General features: G+C 38.0%; 1 protein-coding gene and 1 long non-coding RNA gene across 5 annotated transcripts in view; one reads left to right on the top strand and one right to left on the bottom strand.

Moving 5' to 3' along the window:
- Positions 1-24,608, bottom strand: part of LOC115217868 (probable serine/threonine-protein kinase DDB_G0282963) — a 136,487-nt gene that overhangs the window by 28,606 nt on the left and 83,273 nt on the right. The gene's annotated exons all lie outside the window — the stretch shown is intronic.
- Positions 98-8,318, top strand: LOC118765171. Its single transcript, XR_005001038.1, has 3 exons — positions 98-109; positions 2,873-2,882; positions 8,252-8,318. It is a non-coding gene; the product is annotated as an uncharacterized LOC118765171 (long non-coding RNA).

Consider the following 24,608-nt stretch of genomic DNA (forward strand, 5'->3'; position numbering starts at 1 on the left):
GACAATGGTAGTTAGACAGGAGAGCTAGGAAGAAAGGGAAATAATAAAGTATTGGTGATCCCAAAACAAAGCTGCGCATGCATGTTTGTGTGAGAGAGTGTGTGTGTGTGTGTGTGTGTGTGTGTGTGTGTGCAAGTGGATAGGGGCTGGTGACTTTGATGTGTAGATGTGTGTGGGTGTGGGTGCTGGGAAGTGGTCAGTGCTAGTGTGTGCAGGGGAGAGTGATGTGGTATGATGTGGTGTAGTGTGGCAGTGTTGGGGTGTGGGGATGCGAGGGTGGGGTGTGGGGATGTGAGGGTGGTTGTGGGTTTGGGTGAGGATGTGTGGTTGGAGTATGTGGGAATGGGATGTGTAGGGGTGGGGTGTGGACGGAGAGGGTATCGATGAAGGGAGGTGGGTAAGAGTGAAGAGAGAAAGTAGGTGTAAGAGGAAGAGAAGAGGAGGGAAGTCAGATGAAGAGGTGAGGTGAGTTGAGCCCATGTGGGGCAAAGGAGCAAAAAGAGAAGATTAATTCCTGTTCACATTGAAGGCAGGAGTCCAGATGGTCCCAGTGCAAAGACAATCCGAACACAGACAGGTGTTGTAATGAATGTCTGGTAGAGCGGAAATGGCACGATACTGGGGTGTCATTGCTGAGTCTAATGCCTCAGAACTGCTCCGCAAATTGGTCAGCCAAGCAGCATCCTGTTTGACCGATGTACAGAGAAGGACAGAAAGAGCAGGAGATGCAGTAAACGACATTCCTAGAAGTGCGTGTAAAGGAGTCAGTGATATGATAGGGATGATGATGGGTGCTTGTGAGGATGGTGGTGTTGGAGAGGTAGGAGCAAGTGCAGAAGCATAGGTGGGAGCAGGGGAACAAGCCAGGTTGGGAGATGGGGTTAGGGAAGAAACTGTTGACCAGGAGGTCACGTAGGTTGTGAGCTCGTTTGAAGGAGGAAAGGGGTAAGTTGATGAAGATGTGTGAAGTGGAGGGGTTGGATTGGAGTTGCCAGAAAGCTCAGAGAATGGTGCATTGGAGGGGCAGAGTGGAGGGGTAGTAGGTGAGGGGAAACGGGAGATGGGTAACAGGAGGGCGGGTGTGGAGAGGGAGAGCAGAGGTATGGTCCACAGAATGTGCTCTGGCAAGGGCAGTGTGGATAGTGGTGAGAGGATATCCATGAAGGGTGAAGTGGCGAGCCATGAGTTTAGACTGAGTCTCAACGTCATGGTTGTCACTACAGAGCCTATGCAGATGAAGGAATTGAGAGTAGAGGATGGAAAGCTTGATGTGGGTAGGGTGGGAGGAAGAGAAGTTGAGGTATGAGTATGAGTCAGTGTGTTTGTAGTGGATAAAGGTAGTGAGAGTGGTGTTGTGTATGTTGAGAAAGATGATGGAAGTGTTGGAAATGGTGCAGGAGAATTCGAGGGCAGGATGGAAGATTTGGACAAAAGAGAGGAAGAAGTCTAGTTGTTCATGGGAGAGTGAGGTCGCACCGATACAGTCATCAATATAACAGTTCGGGAGGGGAACCAGTGAATCTTGAAAATATTTAGGTCTGAATGTAGCCTGGCAAACAGGTTCGCATAGTTGGAGTCCCTTCTCATATATATATATATATATATATATATATTCACACACACACACACATATATATAAATGAATACACCCAAGACAAAGAAAGAAAGAAAGCATGGTGAGAAACAGAGCACATGAGAGAGCGAGGAGGAAGTAAGGGATTATTAAAAAAGTAGTGTTTCAAGTGGTCAATCTGTTAACTCATCCACTGAAACCAATAGAAATTGGAAAATGAATATAAACACAAATATACATAAATAAAGGAGTATGAAAAGGTCATGACCTTACACAGCATAAGTGTTCAAAGGTCAATTTGTATATTTAAAAAAGGACAAAATCTAAACACATATATTTTTAAGTATAAAACTATGGATTCATACAAACACACGCCCACACAATATATATAAATATACACTCATACACATATGTATATATATTAGAAACAGAGGCTAGCCAGGGAGCTTGTTAAAATATGTAAATTAGCAACAGAGACAACATTAATACTGAGAGGTAATATTTATCCTCACTTGAACATGGATGTACTGTTGGAACAAACTATACTGCAGTAGATACCATGAGAGAAACTCTCATAACGTGTGTGTCTAAGGAACACATAGGTGCCTCTCCAGTGTTACAAAAAAAATCATCCTGTAAAGTGGTTGTTGTTCTAAAGGGTAGCCAATCATAGAAACCAAACCAAATATGAACTATTGTGCTACCATCGTCATCAGTGTTGTCCAATCGTTATTATATTCCATAAATCAACACAAATCAGAAGACTTTAGATATTCCATCAAATCAATTCACTTCAATACAGGACAAATATGAATATAAATGGCATCTGATATTATTTTCAGACTTTGAAGTTAAAAACAAAGAATTTCAGGCAAGACAGGTAATCTTTATATATAAAAGTAAGGTTGTGTGTCTGTCTCCTACGATTTAGATTCCTAACTACTCCCACATTTTGCAGTGCAGTTTAACCAAAACCGGGTATCTTATAGTCGTGATTCATATCAAGCCCTTCTGGGTATTAGCGCGCATCTACGATGAGTCTACGATTTAAAAAAAAATTTACCATCATTTTTTTCCATTTTAATGTATTTTTTTCCACTATTATATAAGGGAAGTAACTCTCTAAAAATGTCTACGATGAGTCAACGATTTAAAAAAAAATTTACCATCATTTTTTTTCCATCTTTAATGCATTTTTTGCTATTTTTTGGCTATAACTCTCTAAAAATGCTTATATAGTTATTTCCCTTACAAACCCGAGCAACACTGGGCGATACTGCTAGTGCAATGTAAATAGAGAAGATAAATAGTTAAAAAAAAACAAGGTAATAAGACAAAGCTGGGGTATACCAAGAAAAATACCTTTGGTATTAGGTGTGAAAAGTTACATCGTGTAAATTACAAATAAAAAAACACGTAATTAAAAGAAATCTATTAAAAATGTAAGACCCTTTATGACTTTTGGACCACCCTGTATATGTAGTGTGTGTGTGTGTGTGTGTATGTGTGTGTGTATATATATGTGTGTGTGTGTATATATATATATATATATATATATATATAGTGCAAGTTTATAGAAAAACAAAAGACAAAGACAGGTGTATGAACAACAAACAGGTGTATTAGTTTGACACATGGAAAAAGGGAAAAGTCTTTTATGTTTCAAGCCTATGCTCTTCAACACAAAGGAATAAGAAAAAATAAACATCATCATCATCATCGTCATCGTTTAACATCCGGTTTGTATGCTGGCATGGGTTGGATGGTTTGACTAAGGACTGGCGAGCCAGAAGGCTGCACCAGGCTCCAATCTGATCTGCCAAAGTTTCTACAGCTGGATGCCCTTCCTAACATCAAGCACTCTGAGAGTGCAGTGGGTGCTTTTACGTGCCACTGGCACAAAGGCCAGTCAGTTGCATGCTCTGAAAGATCACAACTCTGATCTCACTTTATTTGCCTATACCAGTGTCACATAACCAGAGTATTTAAAAAGTACCTTTCAATTGTCAGGCAACATGCCATGCATGAGGAGACCAACTGAGTCAAGTAAAATCAAAAATCAAAATAACAATCAGAATCTCAATCGAATCAAAATCAAAAATGGAAATTGTAGTTGTGGCCAATGCCAGTGCCACCTAACTGGCTCCTGTGCTGGTGGCACACAATAAGCCCCATTCATGCATGGGTCATTGCCAGTGCTCCCTGACTGGCTCCCCATGCTGGTGGCGTGTAAAAGGTACCATCTGAATGTGGTTGATGCCATCACTCCGCCCCTACTGGCTCCTGTACCAGTAGCACATAGAAAGCACCATCTGAACGTGGCTGATGCCAGTGCCACTTGACTGGCTCCCATGCCGGTGGCACATAAAAAGCAGCCACTACACTCTCTCAAAGTGGTTGGCGTTAGGAAGGGCATCCAGCTGTAGAAACATTGCCTGATCAAATTAGAGCCTGGTGCATCCCCCTGGCTTGCCAGTCTCCTGTCAAACTGTCCAACATATGACAGCATGGAAAACAGACATTAAACAATGATGATGATGACAATGATGACTTGTAAGTTATATATAAATGTAATTTGACATTATATTGAACTGGGGTAGAATTGGGATAGAAAATAAGTGCAGATTCAAAATCAAAAACACAGGTTACAACATCAGTTTCAATGTAGAATTTCATGTTAAGAATCTTCACAAAAATGAACTTAGCGTGGTATTGTTAAAGGTGAAGTTTTATGAAAGATTCTTTTATTTTTTTTAAACTACAATTATTCTAAATAATAAACACACATAGTATGCATAAATGATAGAGTGATAGAGTGTAAGTGATTTGAGAGAAAAGCTGGGTATATGAGGCATCAGATGAAGCGTGCAAAAGAGAAGACTGTGTTGGTATAGCCATGTAATACTCTTTACTTGTTTCAGTCATTTGACTGAGACCATGCTGGAACACTGCCTTTAGTCGAGTAAATCGAGCCCAGGACTTATTCCTTGTAAGCCTAGTACTTATTCTATCAGTCTCTTTTGCTGAACTGCTAAGTTATGGGGATGTAAACACACCAGCATCGGTTGTCAAGCGATGTTGGGGGGACAAACACAGACCCACAAACATATACACACACATACATATATATATTCATATATACGATGGGCTTCTTTCAGTTTCCATCTACCAAATCCACTCACAAGACTTTGGTCGGCCCGAGGCTATAGTAGAAGACACTTGTCCAAGGTGCCACGCAGTGGGATTGTACCCGGAACCATGTGGTTCGTAAGCAAGCTACCACACAGCCACTCCTACACCTAATGTGGATTAATGAAGACAGTTGCATCAAGCGGTGTTGATCTCTAATTTTGAAGGGAACATGTGGAAGCAGTAGACCCAGGAAGATATGGGATTAGTGGTGAGAAAGGAACTTCAGATGTTGGGCTTCACAGACAGGATGACAGGAGACAGAAACTCCTGGCAGTTTGTTGTACTTGAGAACACACATCAAGCTAAGTAAAAGCATGATTGTCCTTGCATGCTGGCATACTCTGCATCCCTCTCAAGCCGAGATTTCTAATTATGCAGGCTCATGGGTGTTGGTTGCCATGTATAAAGCACCCATATTGATGCCACATAAACACAACTATGCTGATGTTTTTGTTTGTTCCTACTTGAGCCACGCCTGGCTCATAAGGGCCGGTTTCCCGGTTTCCTTGACATACAGGTTCCCCACCTGGACGGGATGCCGCTCCGTCGCAGGTGAGCTGCAAAATGCAGGAGGAAAGCGTGAGAGAAAGTTGTGGCGAAAGAGTCAGCAGAAGTTTGCCATTACCATCTGCCGGAGCCGCTTGGAGCTTAGGTGTTTCGCTCATAAATACACACATTGCCCGGTCTGAGATTCAAACCTGTGATCCCGCGATCATGAGTCCGCTGCTCTAACCACTAGGCCATGTGCCTCCACAACTATGCTGATGCCATGTATAAAGCACCCAGTACACTCTGTAAAGTGATTGGTGTTAGGAAGAGCATCCAGCTGTAGAAAACATGCCAAAATAATCATGGCGCCAGGACAGCTCTTTGGCTGGCCAGCTCCTGTCAAACTGTCCAACCCGTTTCAGCATGGAAAACTGAGGTTAAGTGGTGATGATGATGATGATGACTGGTTCAGTTTCACTTCTTTGTAATTATTTGTTAATTGGTAAACTATTTAACCAACTAACTAATCAATTGTTTGATTACTCATTCAGTTAACCAATCAATCAGGTATGTTTGTCAAAGTCCTTTTGGCACCATTATCAAGAATCTTGCAAATCAAATACAAAAAATTAGATAATATTCTACAATTTTAGTTATTATGCTTTATATGCGTAGGAGTGGCTGTGTGGTAAGTAGCTTGCTTACGAACCACATGATTCCGGGTTCAGTCCTACTGCGTGGCACCTTGGGCAAGTGTCTTCTACTGTAGCCTCGGGCCAACCAAAGCCTTGTGAGTGGATTTGGTAGACAGAAACTGAAAGAAGACCGTCGTATATATGTATATGTGTGTGTGTATGTTTGTGTGTCTGTGTTTGTACCCCCAACATCGCTTGACAACTGCTGCTGGTGTGTTTATGTCCCTGTAACTTAGCGGTTCGGGAAAAGAGACCGATAGAATAAGTACTAGGCTTACAAAGAATAAGTCCTGGGGTCGATTTGCTCGACTAAAGGCGGTGCTCCAGCATGGCCACAGTCAAAATGACTGAAACAAGTAAAAGAGTAAAAGAGTATGTGTACAAGTGTATAAAGAAATGTATACACATATATAACTAATTCGCACACATGGAAATGAGCATATTTTTATCATACAATGTTGTTTTAGAATGCAGGAGAAATTCCAATTCTAATCTAGCAGTTTTAAATCATGGACTATAAGCCTTTAATTACTAGAACACTTTTCATTTACGTCACTCCTCTTTTTTCCTTAATCCATTTCCTCCAAGACCACTGATTATTTAGTAAATAAGTGGATTGTAGTTTGCAAAAGATGTGGAGATAATTATTTAAGTTCTACTAAAAGTATGCACAAATCATTATACATATCTCAAGGGAAGCATATAATGAAGGAAAATTCCACAGTATAGTTAGAGAACTTAGTAGTGTGTAGGAAGAAACAGACTTTTACTTAAGGGCTATGAATAAACACAAATTGTGTATTCAAATGTAAGAGAATATCAAGAATAGCAAATAGATATAATTTAAGAAAAGATTGTTTGATGAAAGTTGCATACAGCTTGCTTTAAGTAGACCTACATGAACAGAAGATATAAACTTAACAGAGCAAAGATTTCTCAGAGTAATAGATTTTTGGTTATATCTATCAGGCTTTATATGCAATAACAGTGACTGACAAAGGCGTAAATCTCTATTACTGACTCGTATAGCAACAGACTTTATTTACTTTGGTCATGGATACATTCAGACACTGAAGTGGTAGTTTGACTTTCTAATACAGATGATTGGTAGAATCTCTGAAGTGATTTCTGTTTTCAGAGAAGGTTTTACCATAGTTGAATAATTCTAGATCAGATGATTGATCATGCATAACATGTCATTCATGGAGGTCAGTGATGTTGATGTTAAAAATATGTAATTTCAAAAATAATTATTATTATCAAATGATTGTTGTTGCAAACATTTCGATTCTGTTTAGAGAAGGTTTCGGTCAATATTGAAATAACTAAGAAAACTATTTGTGAAATAATTAAAATCTCAATTTCAACAAACAGAAAAGCATGCTTTTCAAAGAGAAAGTCAATAGGAAGCAAACACTATTGAGAAATATGTTGAACTACTTGAAACTTGATAGTTAGGATGAATTTTATTGCATACACATAGTGGAGTAAGTTGTTGTCAATGTAAACGCTTGTAAAGATTGTACTCATTCACTTTCAGTGAGATATAATGCTATTACAAAAATAATGAAAATCGACACAGCTTTGCAGTGTACAATATTTAAGACTTTAACAGCAAGCAAACATAACGTAGTTGAGCAGTTAGTGTATTAGACTCACATCATAAAACCATGGAGTCAATTCCTGGAACAGGCTTTCTTGAGCAAGTACTTCATGTCACACTGCTTCAGTCTTCTTATCTGAAGAGAGTGTCAGCTAAGTGCTGGTGAGTTTAGCCTGCTATCTCTCCAGCAGTCACACCCCTGATGATTTGTTAGGTCAATTTTGGAAATTACAATCCCCACTTCCTTAATTTTCAAATAGAAAATGAAACATAATTTTAAAAACAATAGCAAATTTTTTTTAATGTTTTCATTCACCCCCATAAACCTGTAAAATATCAGCTTTTTTCAAAATTTTTTTAAATCATGGATTTAAAATATGGATAGTCTGAATCTGCAATTTGTTTCTAATTTTAAAATAATTTTCAGAAGAGAAGGTGATTTAAGGGAGATTTAGTTGTTGTTTCTAGCACATTGCATGACTACTTGGTACCTTGCTCGTTTCTTTGTCACTCTGACATGTACTGATGTTTTTCAATATTTCCTTCCACCACTCCTATCCCCCACAAACATATTTTATGGAGTGATGATGCGGTGGTTTGTTACTGGGAAGCATGCAACAACACAAAAATTTCTTATATTAATCTTTAACCCCACACCTGCATCAAGTGGGACCATGTGTATGTGCATGTGTGTAAAAGAAAAACATTTTCTAACAAAAAAGCATGCTATTAAAATGAATCATCTTTTACATAACTTTTTAAAATCACATGCACACACACACACACATAGAGTATGAGCGATATACTTTTATAGAAAGTGAAAAAGTTTACAATCTGAAAATGAAAGAAATAGACAAATATACATACATATGTATATATATATATATATATATATATATATATATACACACACACACAGAGAAAGAGAGAAATTCTGTTGCTATCACCAAATTTTGAAATTTCAAAATTAAGTGCAAATGTTCAGATTTGGTATATTGATGTACTTTTTCACAATGAATCCACTTTTGCAATTCTTTTATTCAAAGATAATTTTAAAGAAAAATGTTACAGGATTTGGAAGCTAAGCATTTTGCATGTGATAAGTTAAGTATCATAAAATGAAAGTAAATATTAGATGACAAAGTTTTAAACAAAATGAAATCTATGCATGAGAGTACATATACAGAGTGAGTGTCAAAGAGCATGGTAAGAATATATAGAGATACTTTGATGGCGATAGGGAGTGGGAGATTTGTGGATCTAAAAGTTGAGTTAGTTCTAGTAGCGAATTATATTTTATAACTATTTATGAATGACATTGTCTGTGGGACACAGGTTTTGAGAATCAAATTTGGTTTTCTTGAGGATGCACACATACATAACCATATACACTCACATTTATACAGTAGATATATATGTATGCATATACATGTATACATATGTGTGCTAAGAGCACCATCCAAGCATGATCGTTGCCAGAGCAACTAACTGGCTTCTGTGCTGGTGGCACGTAAAAAGCACCATTCGAGCGTCGCCTTACTGGCACGTGAAATAAACATTCAAGCGAGGTTGTTCCCAGTGCCGCTGGACTGGCTCCTGTGCAGGTGGCATGTAAAAAACACCATTTGAGCATGGCCATTTCCCGTATCGCCCGACTGGCCCTCATGCTGGTGGCACGTAAAAGCACCCACTATACTCTCGGAGTGGTTGGCGTTAGGAAGGGCATCCAGCTGTAGAAACTCTACCAGATCCGATTGGAGCCTGGTGCAGCCATCTGATTCGCCAGTCCTCAGTCAAATCGTCTACCCCATGCAAACATGGAAAGCAGACGTTAAACGATGATGATGATGATATATGTGTGTGTGCATGTGTGTTGTATGATATGTGAAGGTGCGTAGCCTAGTGATTAGGCTGTTGCTCTCATGATTGCTAGATCATGGGTTCAATTCCCTGACTGGGTGGAATGTTGTGTTCTTGAGCAAAGCACTTAATTTTACATTTCTCCATTCCCCCTTTGATCAGGGTGTATTGTTGGCCTGCTTACCTAGCCAGTGGGGGAGCATCATTTGAAGGCTAAAACAATGCAAAAAGTGCATTGTGACCAGCAATATGTAACAACATCTGATACTGTGGTTGGTCACATGTTCACGTGATGTGTGTGTATATATATATCTATTTATAAGTATATAACCCATATCAGTATGAAAACTGAACATATGATGGTGATGATGACATATGTGATATATTTATAATGTAAAATTGTAAAAAAATATTTTTTTAAATGTGAAAATCAGACTCTTTGAATTTGATCAATGATGCACTCAAACACACACACACACATGCATGCATGCACACATGTACACACACGTTGGTGATAATAAGTTTATGAAAATTGATGTCCAATCACAACTTATGTTCATAAATATTTTCCTTATTTTCTTATACAAATCACATTTTTATACTTGCTATATAAAGTTATATTTAAATGTATTTCATTAAAATCGAAGCCAATTTTTTACAGATTTAGTTGATATTTAAAATAATGAATACTCTGTATTTATGATATACAACAAAGATGTTTGAATTATCATCATCATTTAATGTCTGCTTTCCATGTTGACATGGGTTGGGAAAATTGGTTCTTGCAATTGCCCTCACCTCCACCACCAACAATTCATCATCATATATGAACATGATCGATGCCAGGTCTGCCAGACTGGCTCCTATGCCAGTGGCACATAAGAAGCACCATACAAACCTGGTTGATGTTAGTGCCCTCTAACTAGCTCCAATACCAGTGCCACATGGAAAGCATCATCCAAATGTGATCGATGCCAGGGCTGCCTTACTGGCCCCTGTGCCGGTGGCATGTAAAAAGTACCCACTACCCTCACGGAGTGGTTGGCATTAGGAAGGACATCCAGCTGTAGAAACATTGCCAGATCAGATTGGAACCTAGTGCAGCCCACTGGCTTTCCAGACCTCAGTCAAACCGTCCAACCTATGCCAGCATGGAAAACGGACATTAAACGATGATGATTATCATCACACACACACACACGACTGACTTCTTTCAGTTTCTGTCAACCAAATCCACTCACATGGCTTTGATTGTCCTAGAGAACATTATCCAGGATGCCACGCAGTGGGACTGAACCTGAAACCATGTGCTCATGAAGCAAACTTCTTACCACCACACAGCCATGTCAGTGCTCTATGTGCAAATGTTCTAATTTTTCCTTCATGTTATGTGTTCATTGATACATGTCTATATTTTCTTGTGTAAAAGATTAGCCATTCTAAGCTATTCACAAAATATTTACTTTTTTTAGGGTTGTATAAACCAATTCTTATTTTATGAGATATGTTTGAAGAAAATGAAGCTTCCAATGTAAGCTATTTACTCTAATATTATCAACTGCTCATGTTTAGCAACTAAAAAATTGAGTCCCACCATAAATATTGTTTGTATATCATCATCATCATTTAACGTCCGCTTTCCATGCTAGCATGGGTTGGACTCAGCATGTTTTATTGTAGATAATAGGCTTTTTTTCCTATACATATATATATATTGTTTTTATCCTTTTGACCACACTGGTATGGCTGTGCTATAAGAAGTTTGTTGCCCAACCACATGGTTCTGGGATCAATCCCACTGAGTGACACTTTATGCAAGTGTCTTCTACTACAGCCCTGGGCTGACCAAAGCCTTGTGAGTGGATTTGATTGGTGAAAACTGAAAGAAGCCCATCACATATATATAAATGTGTGTGCGTGTGCGCGTGTGTGTGTGTGTGTGTGTGTGTGTGTGTGTGTGTGTGTGTGTGTGTGGAGGTACAATGACCCAGTGGTTAGGGCAGCGGTCTCGCGGTTTCAATTCCCAGACCGGGCGTTGTGAGTGTTTATTGAGCAAAAACACCTAAAGCTCCACGAGGCTCCAGCAGGAGGTGGTGGCGATCCCTGCTGTACTCTTTCACCACAACTTTCTCTCACTCTTTCTTCTGTTGGCCTGCTCACTTAGCCAGCGGGGTGGCATCATTTGAAGGCTAAAACAATGTGAAGTGCATTGTGACCAGTGATGTGTAGAAACTTCTGATAGCCTGGTCGGTCACGGTGATCACGGTGATATATATATATATGTGTGTGTGTGTGTGTGTGTGTGTTTGTCTTTGTTTGTCACCCACCACTGCTTGACAACTGGACTTGATTTGTTTGACCAAATCCTTCAAGGTCATGTCCTAGCATAGCTGCAGTCTAATGATGGAAAAAAGTAAAGTCAATATGGCCAACTTTTATTGGAGAAGTATATAAATAATTGCACTGAACTCAGTATATTACTGGTAAATAAGTATTGGAGACAAGAAACCAAAAGCCACCTTTGACTTCTTATTCAACCTGCCTCCTCTCTGACACTCTTGGTCATTTACTCTCCTTCCAGTTATACTCTGGGTCAAGAGCAGAGACTTTGATAGGAGGACTCTTTAGACATGATGAACCTGACAACCTCTCCAGTGTTGGCATCACAATACTACACATTGAATACACTGTGTAAAGTGATTCATGTTATGACAGACATGACAACCTGTGCAACCCATGCCAGGAAGAAAAACATATAAATTATGATAATACACCACACCATAGTTGTTACACACAAGTGAATATGACTCAGTAGCACCACATACAATGGTTAGTGCACAGTACTCTGCAAGGAGCATTGGTGGAGGCACATGGCTTAGTGGTTAGAGTAGCGGACTCGCAGTCGAGGGATCACGGGTTCGAATCTCAGACTGGACGATGTGCGTATTTATGAGCAAAACACCTAAGCTCCATGCGGCTCCGGCAGAAGGTAATGGTGAATTTCTGCTGACTCTTTCGCCACAACTTTCTCTCACTCTTTCCTCCTACAATGGATCGTCCTGTCCAGGTGGGGAAACAATATGCCAAGAAACTGAGAAACCGGCCCTTATGAGCCAGGCATGGCTCAAGAAGGAACAAACAAGGAGCATTGGGTCGGTTTCCTGGTTTCTCCGGCATATATATTCTCCACTTGGATGGGATGTCAGTCTGTCATAGGATTACTCATTTTCACCAGCTGAGCAGACTCGAGCAATGTAAAATGAAGTGTTTTGCTGAAGAACACAATGTGTCACCCAGTCCAGGAATTGAAACCACAATTTTACAATCATGAGTTTGACACCCTAGCTACTAAGTCATGCTCTTCTATATACTGTGGCTTTTTCTGATTGCCTTACGAGTCTATGAATTGTGTCATCCTATAAATAATGTGGTTTCTCAATTGCATGAACTAAAAGTCAGTGGGGGATGGGAAAAACTACCTGCATCAACTTGTTATAAAAGTAGTTAGTAATTTTACTTTGTCCTTATTCTTAGTGCAAGTTTTGAAGAGTGTAGTTCGATTTTAAGTTATTTTTTCAAAGCAATAATGGAATGACAAAGGAGCATATTCGGCATATTTTGTTTTAGAAGTTCAATAAAGGCAACAATGGAAAATACAAGGAATATTAATGCAGTATATGGGGATCAGTTGATAAGTGTAAGCCAGTGTCAATGGTGGTTCCAGTAATCCCAAGCCAGAAGCTACAGCCTAAAAGACAAGCTTTGTTTTGGAAGATCTGTAGAGCTTGATGAGGACATCCTGGAAACCTTGTTGAGGAACTAACTGTTGAGGAACTAACAGAGAAGCTTGGATTTGATCATTCAACCATTCATCAACACCTGCTTGCCATCGAAAAAGTCAGCAAATTGGGTCAGTGGGTTCTTTGCAAACTTTTCGAGTCTAATAGTGAGTAGAGAGCGAATGTGTGCTCTTTTTTGCAGCCATGTCTCATGAACAAACCTTTTCTGAACGAATAGTGGCTTGTGACAAGAAATGGGTTCTCTATGGAAATGTCAAGCACTGAAGACAGTGGGTGGGGAAAGGAGAAACACCAGGACCCCAAATTAAAGAAGGTCTTCCCCTACATAAGGTGTTGTTATCTGTTTGGTGGGATATAAAAGGTTTAGTCCACTTTGAACTTTTAAACCCAAACCAAATGATAACAAAGGAGATCTACTGCAAGCAGCTTGAATGGCTTAAGTCTATACAAGAAGAAAAACGACCCTCTTTGGTTTCAAGACGAAAGGTGTTCTTCCATCAAGATAATGCTCAGCCACATACAGCAAGGATGACATTCCAAAGGCTGGAGCAGTTTGAATGAGAAACGATGCCCCACCCACCATATTCACTGGACATTTCTCCATTTGCAGTCTTCAAAACCATTTGGATGGAAAAAAATATGAATTCTGTAGACAAGGTCAGAACAGTAGTGGAAGAGTATTTTTCATCATGGGCAAGTGAATTGTAGAAGAGGGGGTTTTCAAGTCTACCAGATACATGGCATTGTAGAAAATGAAGGAGAGTATTTTTTAAGATTAAAAAAGAACTTTGTTTATCTTAATTTTGAAAAATAAAAGTACAAAAAAACTGCAATATTTAGGAGATTACCCAATATATATGTACAGATAATTAGATAAATTCCCATGAACACAGAAATACACACACCCTGTGTGTGTGCATAGATGGATAGATGGCTGTTGTTGCATGATTATGAAATTTTTTGGATGGTGTTCAGGTATGAAGAAATGGCCTGATTTACTCCAACAATTAATGTGTAGCAGTAAATTGGACCATTTTCTCATAACCATATACCACCTGAGGCTGATGTGTGTGCGAGTTCAATATGTATATACACACACACATACATACATTCATTCACACACACACAGTATAAAGCAAAAAAGTGTAAATTTTGCAAATACTTCAAAATCTAATTTATATTGTTTCATTAGCATAATTAATTCCATAATTATGTAATTGAGATACATAATCTATTTTGATTAATTTAAAGCAATGTTTATCCCGGATCATCAAGAATATGAATTATATTAATCAGAAACTGTCACTAAAATTAATCAATTACGTAAGTTAATTGGATTAATGGTAGTTATTTTACTGAAACAGCTGTTGGATGAAATTAAATTGTGAATTATTAATGAATTTTTTTGTTTTTATGCTTTTCACTCTAAATATGTTACTCTCAAGGATTGCTTTAGCAAATTATGTATATATATAGGTGTAGGAGTGGCTGTGTGGTAAGTAGCTTGCTTACGAACTACATGGTTCCGGGTTCAGTCCCACTACGTGGCACCTTGGGCAAGTGTCTTCTACTATAGCCTCAGGCCAACCAGAGCCTTGTGAGTGGATTTGGTAGACGGAAACTGAAAGAAGCCCATCGTATATATATGTATATATATATACATATAACTTATAAATAAGAGCTAAAGAAAATTATTTCTATGCCAATATGCTGATAATAGACTTTTAAATCGTCAATTTCCCCAAATTATTTACTCGCTACAGAAAACATGTAGAGCTTTGACAATTTAAAAGTCTGTTATCAGCATATTGGCATAGAAATAATTTTCTTTAGCCCTTATTTATAAGTTGTTTATAATTTTAGCCTTAAAGGTATTTTAATATGCTGCCACATTTTTTGATGGAATTTTTTTCTGTGAAAAAGCTTCATCCTATATTAGTAGTATATATATATATATATATATATATATATATATATATATATATATATATATATATATATATATATATGTATGTATATGTATGTATGTGTATGTGTATGTTTGTCCCCGCCAACATCGCTTGACAACTGATGCTGGTGCGTTTATGTCTCCATAACTTAGCGGTTCAGCAAAAAAGACCAATAGAATAAGTACTAGGCCTACAAAGAATAAGTCCTGGGGTCAATTTGCTCGACTAAAGGCAGTGCTCCAGCATGGCCAAAGTCAAATGACTGAAACAAGTAGAAGAGAGTAATACATGCAAGCCTTTTCCATTTAGATTTACCATCATGTTATAAGGTGTTAGAGTTTAATTACCTATTATTTATTGAGTACTTAATTATTGTGCATATATTTTTTTATCCTTTTAACATCTATTTTTTCCATGCTTGCATGATCCTGTTGGAATTCATTGAGGCAGATTTTCTACAGCTGGATGCCACCAACCTTCCTGTCACCAACCTTCACATGATTTCAAGCAAGCAAATATTTCCACATTGCCAGACATGTTTTCACAAAATATTAGAAATGAAAGACATTGTTTGCACGGCAGTGATACTTGTGTGCAACAATCACATGATGTTAAGCCAGGGAGACTCAAACATAACACACACACACACACACACACACAAAAGGTTTCTTTCAGCTTCCGTCTAATCCACTTAAAAGTCTCTGGTAGTAATGGTATATTGTAGCCTAAAATGGCATGTAGTATAGGGTAAGGTGAAGGCGCATGGATCAATGGTTAGTGTTGAACTTACGACCGTGAGGTTGTGAGTTTGAATCCTGGACCGGGCTGCGTGTTGTGTTCTTGAGCAAGACACTTTATTTCACGTTGCTCCAGTTTACTCATCTGTAGAAATGAGTTGCGATATCACTGGTGCCAAGCTGTATCAGCCTTTGCCTTTCCCTTGGATAACATTGGTGGCGAGGAGAGGGGAGGCCAGTATGCATGGGCGACTGCTGGTCTTCCATAAATAACCTTGCCCAGACTTGTGCCTCGGAGGGTAACTTTCTAGGTGCAATCACATGGTCATTCGTGACTGAAGGGGGTCTCCAATAGGGTAAAGACCCCCTTTGGTAATGAATGACCATGGGATTGCACCTAGAAAGTTACCCTCCGAGGTACAAGTCTGGGCAAGGTTGTTTAAAGAAGACCAGCATTTGCCCATGCATACCAGCTTCCCTGCTCCACGCTGCCAATGTTATCCATGAGAAAGGCAAAAGCCAATACATTTGGCACCGGTGATGTCACAACTTATTTCTAAAGCTGAGTGAACTGGAGCAACATGAAATAAAGTGTCTTGCTCAAGAACATAAAACACACAGCCCTATCTAAGAATTGAACTGACTACCTCATGATTGTGAGCGCAGTGCTCTAACCACTGAGCCATGTGCCTTCATCATGTAGTATAAGTGAACCCCAAACCATGCAGTTGAGAAGTAAAAGAAAAGTGTGTGACTAATTTAACACATTATCGTTTAAACTGACCATATCTGGCCAAAATATTTGACCTGGTTTATGTTCAAACAGGCCAGATTTGGCCTCTCACACCTACCCTACAATGTCATTATAAAAATAAACAATCATGTCATTGAAACCTCAAAGCGACAAGATAATGCATGATTAATTCAAAACAATGCAAGTGAAAACGAATTACATTTGACAGAATAATCTGAATGCTAAAGGGTTAATTATTTCATTCCTTTACATATGCTTCAGTGATACAATTTCATTGGTACCATATTTTCAGAAGGTAAACAATTAAATATAAATACACAATTTGTTAGAAAGTATTTATATTGTAGGAATTACTGAGAAAATAGTATAGATATATTGTCTATTTTGTAGAGGTTATAAGCAGTTGTATCGTAAATATACTTTCTGATATATTCTATATATTTAATTGTTTTCCTTCTGCAGAAGTGATACCCTTGAAACTGTATCACTGATACGTGTAAAGGAATGAAATAATTAAGCTAATCACTCTTGTTTGTGTACTAATTCTCTTATTATTTAATCATTATATATACTCTTTGATTGTTACAGCATGTAGACCTGCATCATATGATCATGTGTATGGTAACATAAATTTATTTTCCAAGTGTTTATATTGGAGTGCAACAGAGCATATGGAGTTCTAAATAAACAGTTATGTAAAGCCTTATAAAGGTACATCACTAACATATATTATACATACACATGTGTGTGTATGTGTGTGTATATATATATAGAGAGAGAGTTTACGATAAAAACAAAAGACGAAGACAGGTGGTGTACAAAACAAACAGACGTATTAGTATAACGCTCAGGAATAGAAAAAGTCTTTTACATTTCGAGCCTACACTCTTCTACAGAAAGGGACACAAAAAAACAAGGAGAGAAAAAAATGTGTAGTGGCTAATGATCTATCATGGCGTCTATATATATATATATATATATATATATATATATGGAAACATAATATATGTACATATATATATGCATACATATGAACACACACACACATTAATACATACATATCTGTATATACATATGCATATATACATACATATATGTGTGTTTATGTTTGTGTTCTACATATGTGGTTGTCGTATATGAGACGAGCATTCAACACCAGTTTGTGAAGTTTATTGTGGTTTATTAGTGTACAAATCAGCGGAATACACTGTAAGTAATTTCACAAGATAATGTCATAATTATACAATTCACTCATCTGATGCACAAACAACCAATGACTGCTTGGAGTGAAAACAGAAGCAATTAGAATGGATTGTATTGCTAGCATATTGTAAAAGAGAGAGTTAAACCAAGTCTTTTATACAAGATTTGCTTTTATACATACCAGCTCTACACACTTAAAACATGTGTATGTGTGTGTGTGAAGCACTTCATACATAACCACAAACAGACAAATGGTAGTTAAATCTGAATTTTACCTTCATACAAAAATCTGTCTGTGAAAGATGACTCCATTACTTACAAGAGTTGTATGGAAAAATAATTTCAAATTTTTCTAACTTTATTATACAATATATAAAAAGTTATAAAATTGCATTTAATGTATGTATGGATATATATATATATATATATATATATATATATACAGCGTGGAAGGTGTTTGTAAGTCATTTAAGAAACACACAAAAGCCGTTCGATTCACTTCAACATTTAAGTTTAATTTGTCAAACTATTTTCATCGCTATAAGACCGCGACCTGTTCACTGACAAAAATCCGTGCTTATATATTAATATTTAGAAGAAGCAGTAAAGTGATTCAAGGGCTGAGAGTTTCATGCATCAGCATTAACAAGTTAATTACAGATTGTGGGTTTAACTAACTGGTGATATATGAAAATGAAAATATAAAAATATGTTTTCATGTAATAAATGCTTTGATTAACTGAAAATATATTGGTGTACATATTCATGAGGTAAGTTTGTCAAGTAAAATAGGAGTCATCTGTATTGAAAAAAATTTTGGTGAATCCATTTTTGTGTGTGTTGTGGTTAAGAGAGAATTTATAGTAGAAGAAAGAAATATGTAACTGAGCAGGATCTGGTTAATGCTGATGTTTGGCTTATCAAAATTTTGGGTAAGAACCATGTGTAAATTAAATGAATAAATAGCATGGGTCAAATAGAATTTATTAAGACAAGATTTTTCCATATCCAGATGTTCTTCCTGTTGCCAACTCTCATTTGTTTCTAGGAAAAGTAATATTTTCCCATGATCAGACAGGTTTGTCATGAAAGATTGGAAACGAACAACACCACTTGTATGATATTTACAACATCACATGATGCCAAGACAAGAGTATACTCTAACACACACATATGTATGTGTGTATATACACACAAATTTTTTTTCTCCAAAATCCATTCACAAAGATTAAGCAGAAGACACTTGCCCAAAGTGTCACAAGGTGGGATTGAACATAAGACTACATAGTTAGGAAGCAAGCTTAACACCTACACTTTATACAAACACACACACACACACGTACACACTCACACACATGCACACGCATACTCTCTCTCTCACACACACACATACAAACACACACAGATATATATATAAGAAATATAATTCTGGTAAATATAGGAAATTCTGGAATATATAGGAAATTCTGGTATATATAGGAAATATAATTGTAGATGAAATATGGAAAAAAACATGACAAAGGTAAGCAAATTGTCTTATTCAATCATTTAAAATGTGTGTGTGTGTGTGTGTATGTGTGTGTGTGTATGTGTGCGCGCGCATGAGCACGCACGCATGAGAGAGAATTTTTTAAAATTTACTGAAAGCCTTGTTTAGTAATATCATGAGGTCTGGAGTTGGCAAACAGGATTATAGACTACAATAAGCAATAGAATCACTTTTTTAAGGTGCCTTGTATAGAATATTCATTATCTCTGACAACAGATTCTCTGTTAAACCATAACAGCATTGGCTGGAGCCAGAAGTTTATTGATACCTTTCACATTTCTGAATTACCAACACTGCATCTAAAAAAAGACCTCAAGAATATTATTTGTTTAATGCATACATATATATATATATATATATATATATAATGACAGAGAGTGTGAGAAAGATGTGCATGTGTATGTGTGAGCATATGTGTGTATGCGTGTGTATGTGTGTGAATACACACACATGCAAATGCAGACATGTATATATTCACAGAAATATTGTTGTTATTATTTGGCAAAGTGAAATTGTAAGCAAGTGTTTAACAAAAAAATAATAAAAAACAGCCTTGCTTGCTTGGAATGAAATGAACTGCTGCTGCTGATAAAATGGAAGTGTGTGCCAGATCTAAGCAAATCTTGGATAACAACATAGATATTATACTCACACACACACATGCACAAAGAGGGAGAGAGAGGGAGAGAGAGGGAGAGAGAGAGGGATGAAGGTATGTGGCTTAATGGTAAAGATGTTTGACTCATGATCATAATATTGACGGTTCACTTTCTGGACCTGGTAATACATTATGTCCTTCGGCAAAGCACTTCATTTCACATTGCTCCAGTTTACTCAGATGAAAATGCTCTTGTAATGTCGGTAGTCTTTGTGTTGTCTTTTCATTTCCAGATTTATTTTGAAAATGCTGTAATGTTTACTGGGTGTATTGGCAGAATGACAAAGAATATATTTGTATAGGGATATATCCAACCAAATCCACTTCGCTTTACATCCAACCAAGGTTGATAAGATAAGTACTTGAGCTGATGCAATTGACTACAACTTAGAAGACAATGTTCCAATATGAATGCAATCAAATGAGTGGAACCAATAAACCAGTAAAAGAAGACAAGAATAAAAGAATAGCGAAAAAAAGAACAAGAATGAACACAGCTTATTGATATTAATACAGCAAATGTTAAGAATGTAATCAAAAGTATAATAGAAAGTTAAGGAAGGGCTGGCACTAAACTGTTGTTATGGCCAAGATATATTTCTTTACTACCCACAAGAGGCTAAACACAGAGGGGACAAACAAGAACAGACAAAGGGATTAAGTCGATAGCATCAACCCAGTGCATAACTGGTACTTAATTTATCGACCCCGAAAGGATGAAAGGCAAAGTCGACTTCGGCGGAATTTGAACTCTGAACGTAACGACATACAAAATACTGCTACGCATTTTGCCCAGCGTGCTAACGTTTCGCCAGCTCGCCACCTTACATGGCCAAGATAATTCATTTTCAATGACTCAGTCCACTTAGCAGCATGTATGGCAGGTACAAGAGTCTAATGTAATTTGCTACAACACTATAATATTGGCTTCAAGTTTTGTTACAAGAAAAGCAAGTTTGTGGGAGGGAGTAAGTTGTTTACATCAACCCCAGTACTCAGCTGATACTTATTTCATCAACCATGAAAGATGAGAGGCAAAGTTGACCTCAGCAGAATTTCAACTCAGAAATGTAAACACAGACAAAATGTTACTAAGTATTTTGCCTGGCATGCTAACAATTCTTATTTCTGTATTGCCCACAAGGGGCTAAACACAGAGGGGAAAAACAAGGACAGACAAAGGGATTAAGTCGATTGCATCGACCCCAGTGCGTAACTGGTACTTAATTTATTGACCCCAAAAGGATGAAAGGCGAAGTCGACCTCAGTGGAATTTGAACTCAGAACCTAACAACAGATAAAATACCTATTTCTTTACTACCCACAAGGGGTTAAACACAGAAGGGACAAACAAGGACAGACAAACGGATTAAGTCGATTATATTGACTCCAGTGCGTAACTGGTACTTATTTAATTGACCCCGAAAGGATGAAAGGCAAAGTCAACCTCAGCGGAATTTGAACTCAGAATGTAACGACAGACGAAATACCGCTAAGCATTTCGCCCGGCGCGCTAACGTTTCTGCCAGCTCGCCGCCTTTATTCTAACAATTCTGCCAGCACTTTACCCCGCTACATCATCATTATCATCCACATCATCATCATCATTGTTTAAGGCCCACTTTCCATGTTGGCATGGATTGGACGGTTTGACATGGAGCTGACCAACAGGGAGCTGTCCAGACTCCAATTGTCTGTTCTGGCATTGTTTCTATAGCTGGATGTCCTTCTTAATTTTTTATTTTTTATTTCATCTAGTTTCAACTCACGAGCTGTGGCCATGCTGGGGTACCACCATTTGGTATTGCTACATGATTTTACTTCACGAATGCTTTTTAGCAATTGACATTTGGTTTATGAGAGAGTTTGATGCAGCTGCCCTCATCTGCACTTCCTGCTGTGAAGTTGGTTCATCTGGGACACCTGACAAGAAGAGGTTTAGCTTTATTTTGAAGACACCTACATCCACCCAATGCAGGTCTCTCAGGTCCTTCGGGAGGATATTGAAGAGCTGTGGACCTCTGAAGCCCAGGCTATTGCAGTATCTTGTCCTACATCTTGATGGCAAATTTGGAGTCCTTGGCACTATGCAGTGGCACCCAGTTCTAGTATTTGTGTAACTCTCAATGCCAAAGTTTGGGACAAGTCCTTCCAGGATCTTCCAAATGTATATTATGGCATACCTTTCTCGCCTACGCACTAAGGAATAGAGTCTTAATCTCTTGAGTCTTTCCCAATAGCTTATATGCTGCATAGAGGCTATCTTTTTCATGCCAAATAATATTGATGAGTATTCTGCTACATCACAGTTTTCAGTTCACCTGCCAGAAACTAATACTAATATTAAATACTAAACATTTTACCAAAACATTTCCAGAACTCCAACCTTCTAGAACTCACTCTCTGCTCATATTTCTGTTCCCTAGCCCCACTGTAAATGCCAACCTGTAAAATGCTCAACTTGAATATCACTTGCCTCAATATAACTTTACTGAAGGCCTACAAAAGTCATGGCTATTGCTCTTCCACTGTTGACTGATTTACATATAAAGGAATGCAGTACATAATAACTAGAGGGAAATTTGCCTCTTGTACCAAGGAAGCAGGAAGAAGGCACAGTATTCAGGAGAAAGCAGAGGTACAAGAGGAAATGTTGCTTTTGGATACATAATAGACATGTATGTGTGTGTGTGTGTGAGAGAGAGAGAGACAGTTTTATATTCATTTTTCCATGACAGTAAGTGGGATCATTTGAAAAATATTTTGATATTTACTCTTTCACTTGTTTCAGTCATTTGACTGTGGCCATGCTGGAGCACCGCCTTTAGTCGAGCAAATCGACCCCCAGGACTTATTCTTTGTAAGCCTAGTACTTATTCTATTGGTCTCTTTAGCCGAACCGCTAAGTTACGGGGACGTAAACACACCAGTATCAGTTGTCAAGCAATGTTGAGGGAACAAACACACACACACACATATGACGGGCTTCTTCCAGTTTCCATCTACCAAATCCACTCACAAAGCCTTGGTCGGCCCGAGGCTATAGTAGAAAACACTTGCCCAAGGTGCCACGCAGTGGGACTGAACCCGGAACCATGTGGTTGGTAAGCAAGCTACTTACCACACAGCCACTCCTATGCCTATTTGTGCACTTTTAAAGCAATATTTTTAACAAATCAATACACATCCTACAACTAAGCATGCCACAAGTATATAGGAGTGCAACTTGATGCTGCTCAAACAGAAGTTAAGCAACGTAATATGCATTACCTTACTGTAGTCGTATGATTTGAATCTGTGACTATATGGTCAAATAAACCAACATCTTAACTTCTAAGCTGATGTAAAAAACAAGTTTTAAAGTTGTTTCCTCTGTTAAGGGAAAGCAAGGTTTAGTCATATGAAATCCTGTGACAGTTTTCTCTAGTTTACCCTTCCTCTACATCTCCTTTCACTAACCTCTTTGCCCTCATTTTCTCTTCCATCATCTTTATCTGTCATTCTTCATCATCTTACTCTGCTTCCTTCCACTTTCATTTTCACCACTCATCTCAGCCAATCACTTTCACCCTTCCTCGGCACATGACCCAGCCACCTCATTCCATTTCTTTTCACTACATCCATCACTGACTCCATTCCCATCATTCTTTGCACTTCATTGTTTGTCTTCCTCTCACTAAGTGATACTATACTCAACTACCGAAACATTCTTCATTTCAATTCTTTCCAATCTTCTCTGCTATTCCATGTCCATTATCCATGTGTCATTCCTATAAATCAACCAATATATACAAACGAAAATCCCAAAAAGGACTGTTCAATAGAATCCGACTAGAAAAAATTCCTTGTAATAATTGTCAGCTAACCAATTCTTGCTTTTTTTTTTTTTTTTGATAGCACAAAACAACATATGACACAATATTTGTTTACAGCAGTAAAGAATATTACAATTCTTTTCCCATCTTCTTAGACGTGTATATATTACTACAGAATCAGAAACACCAGTTCTTTCTCAGTGAACTGGTAGAAACATTAGCATGCCGAGCAAAATGTTTAATGGTATTTCGTCTGCCATTACATTCTGAGTTCAAATTCTGCCGAGGTCGACTTTGCCTTTCATCCTTTCGGGGTCGATAAATTAAGTACCAGTTATGCACTGGGGTCAATGTAATCAACTTAATCCATTTGTCTGTCCTTGTTTGTCCCCTCTGTGTTTAGCCCTTTGTGGGTAGTAAAGAAATAGGCATTTCATGTCTTTAAATTCTGAATTCAAATTCCGCCAAAGTCAACTTTGCATTTCATCCTTTCAGGGTCGATAAATTAAGTACCAGTTGCGTACGGGGGTCGATCTAATTGACTGGCCCCCTCCCCAAAAATTTCAGGCCTTGTGCCTAGAGGAGAAAAGAATACTAATATTGTAGTAAGGCAGCGAGCTGGCAGAAACATTAGCATGCCAGGCAAAATGTTTAGCGGTATTTCGTCTGTCTTTATATTGAGTTCAAATTCTGCCAAGGTCGACTTGGCCTTTCATCCTTTCGGGGTCAAT

This window comes from Octopus sinensis, linkage group LG1 (assembly GCF_006345805.1).
Source record: "Octopus sinensis linkage group LG1, ASM634580v1, whole genome shotgun sequence".
NCBI classification, from domain to species: domain Eukaryota; kingdom Metazoa; phylum Mollusca; class Cephalopoda; order Octopoda; family Octopodidae; genus Octopus; species Octopus sinensis.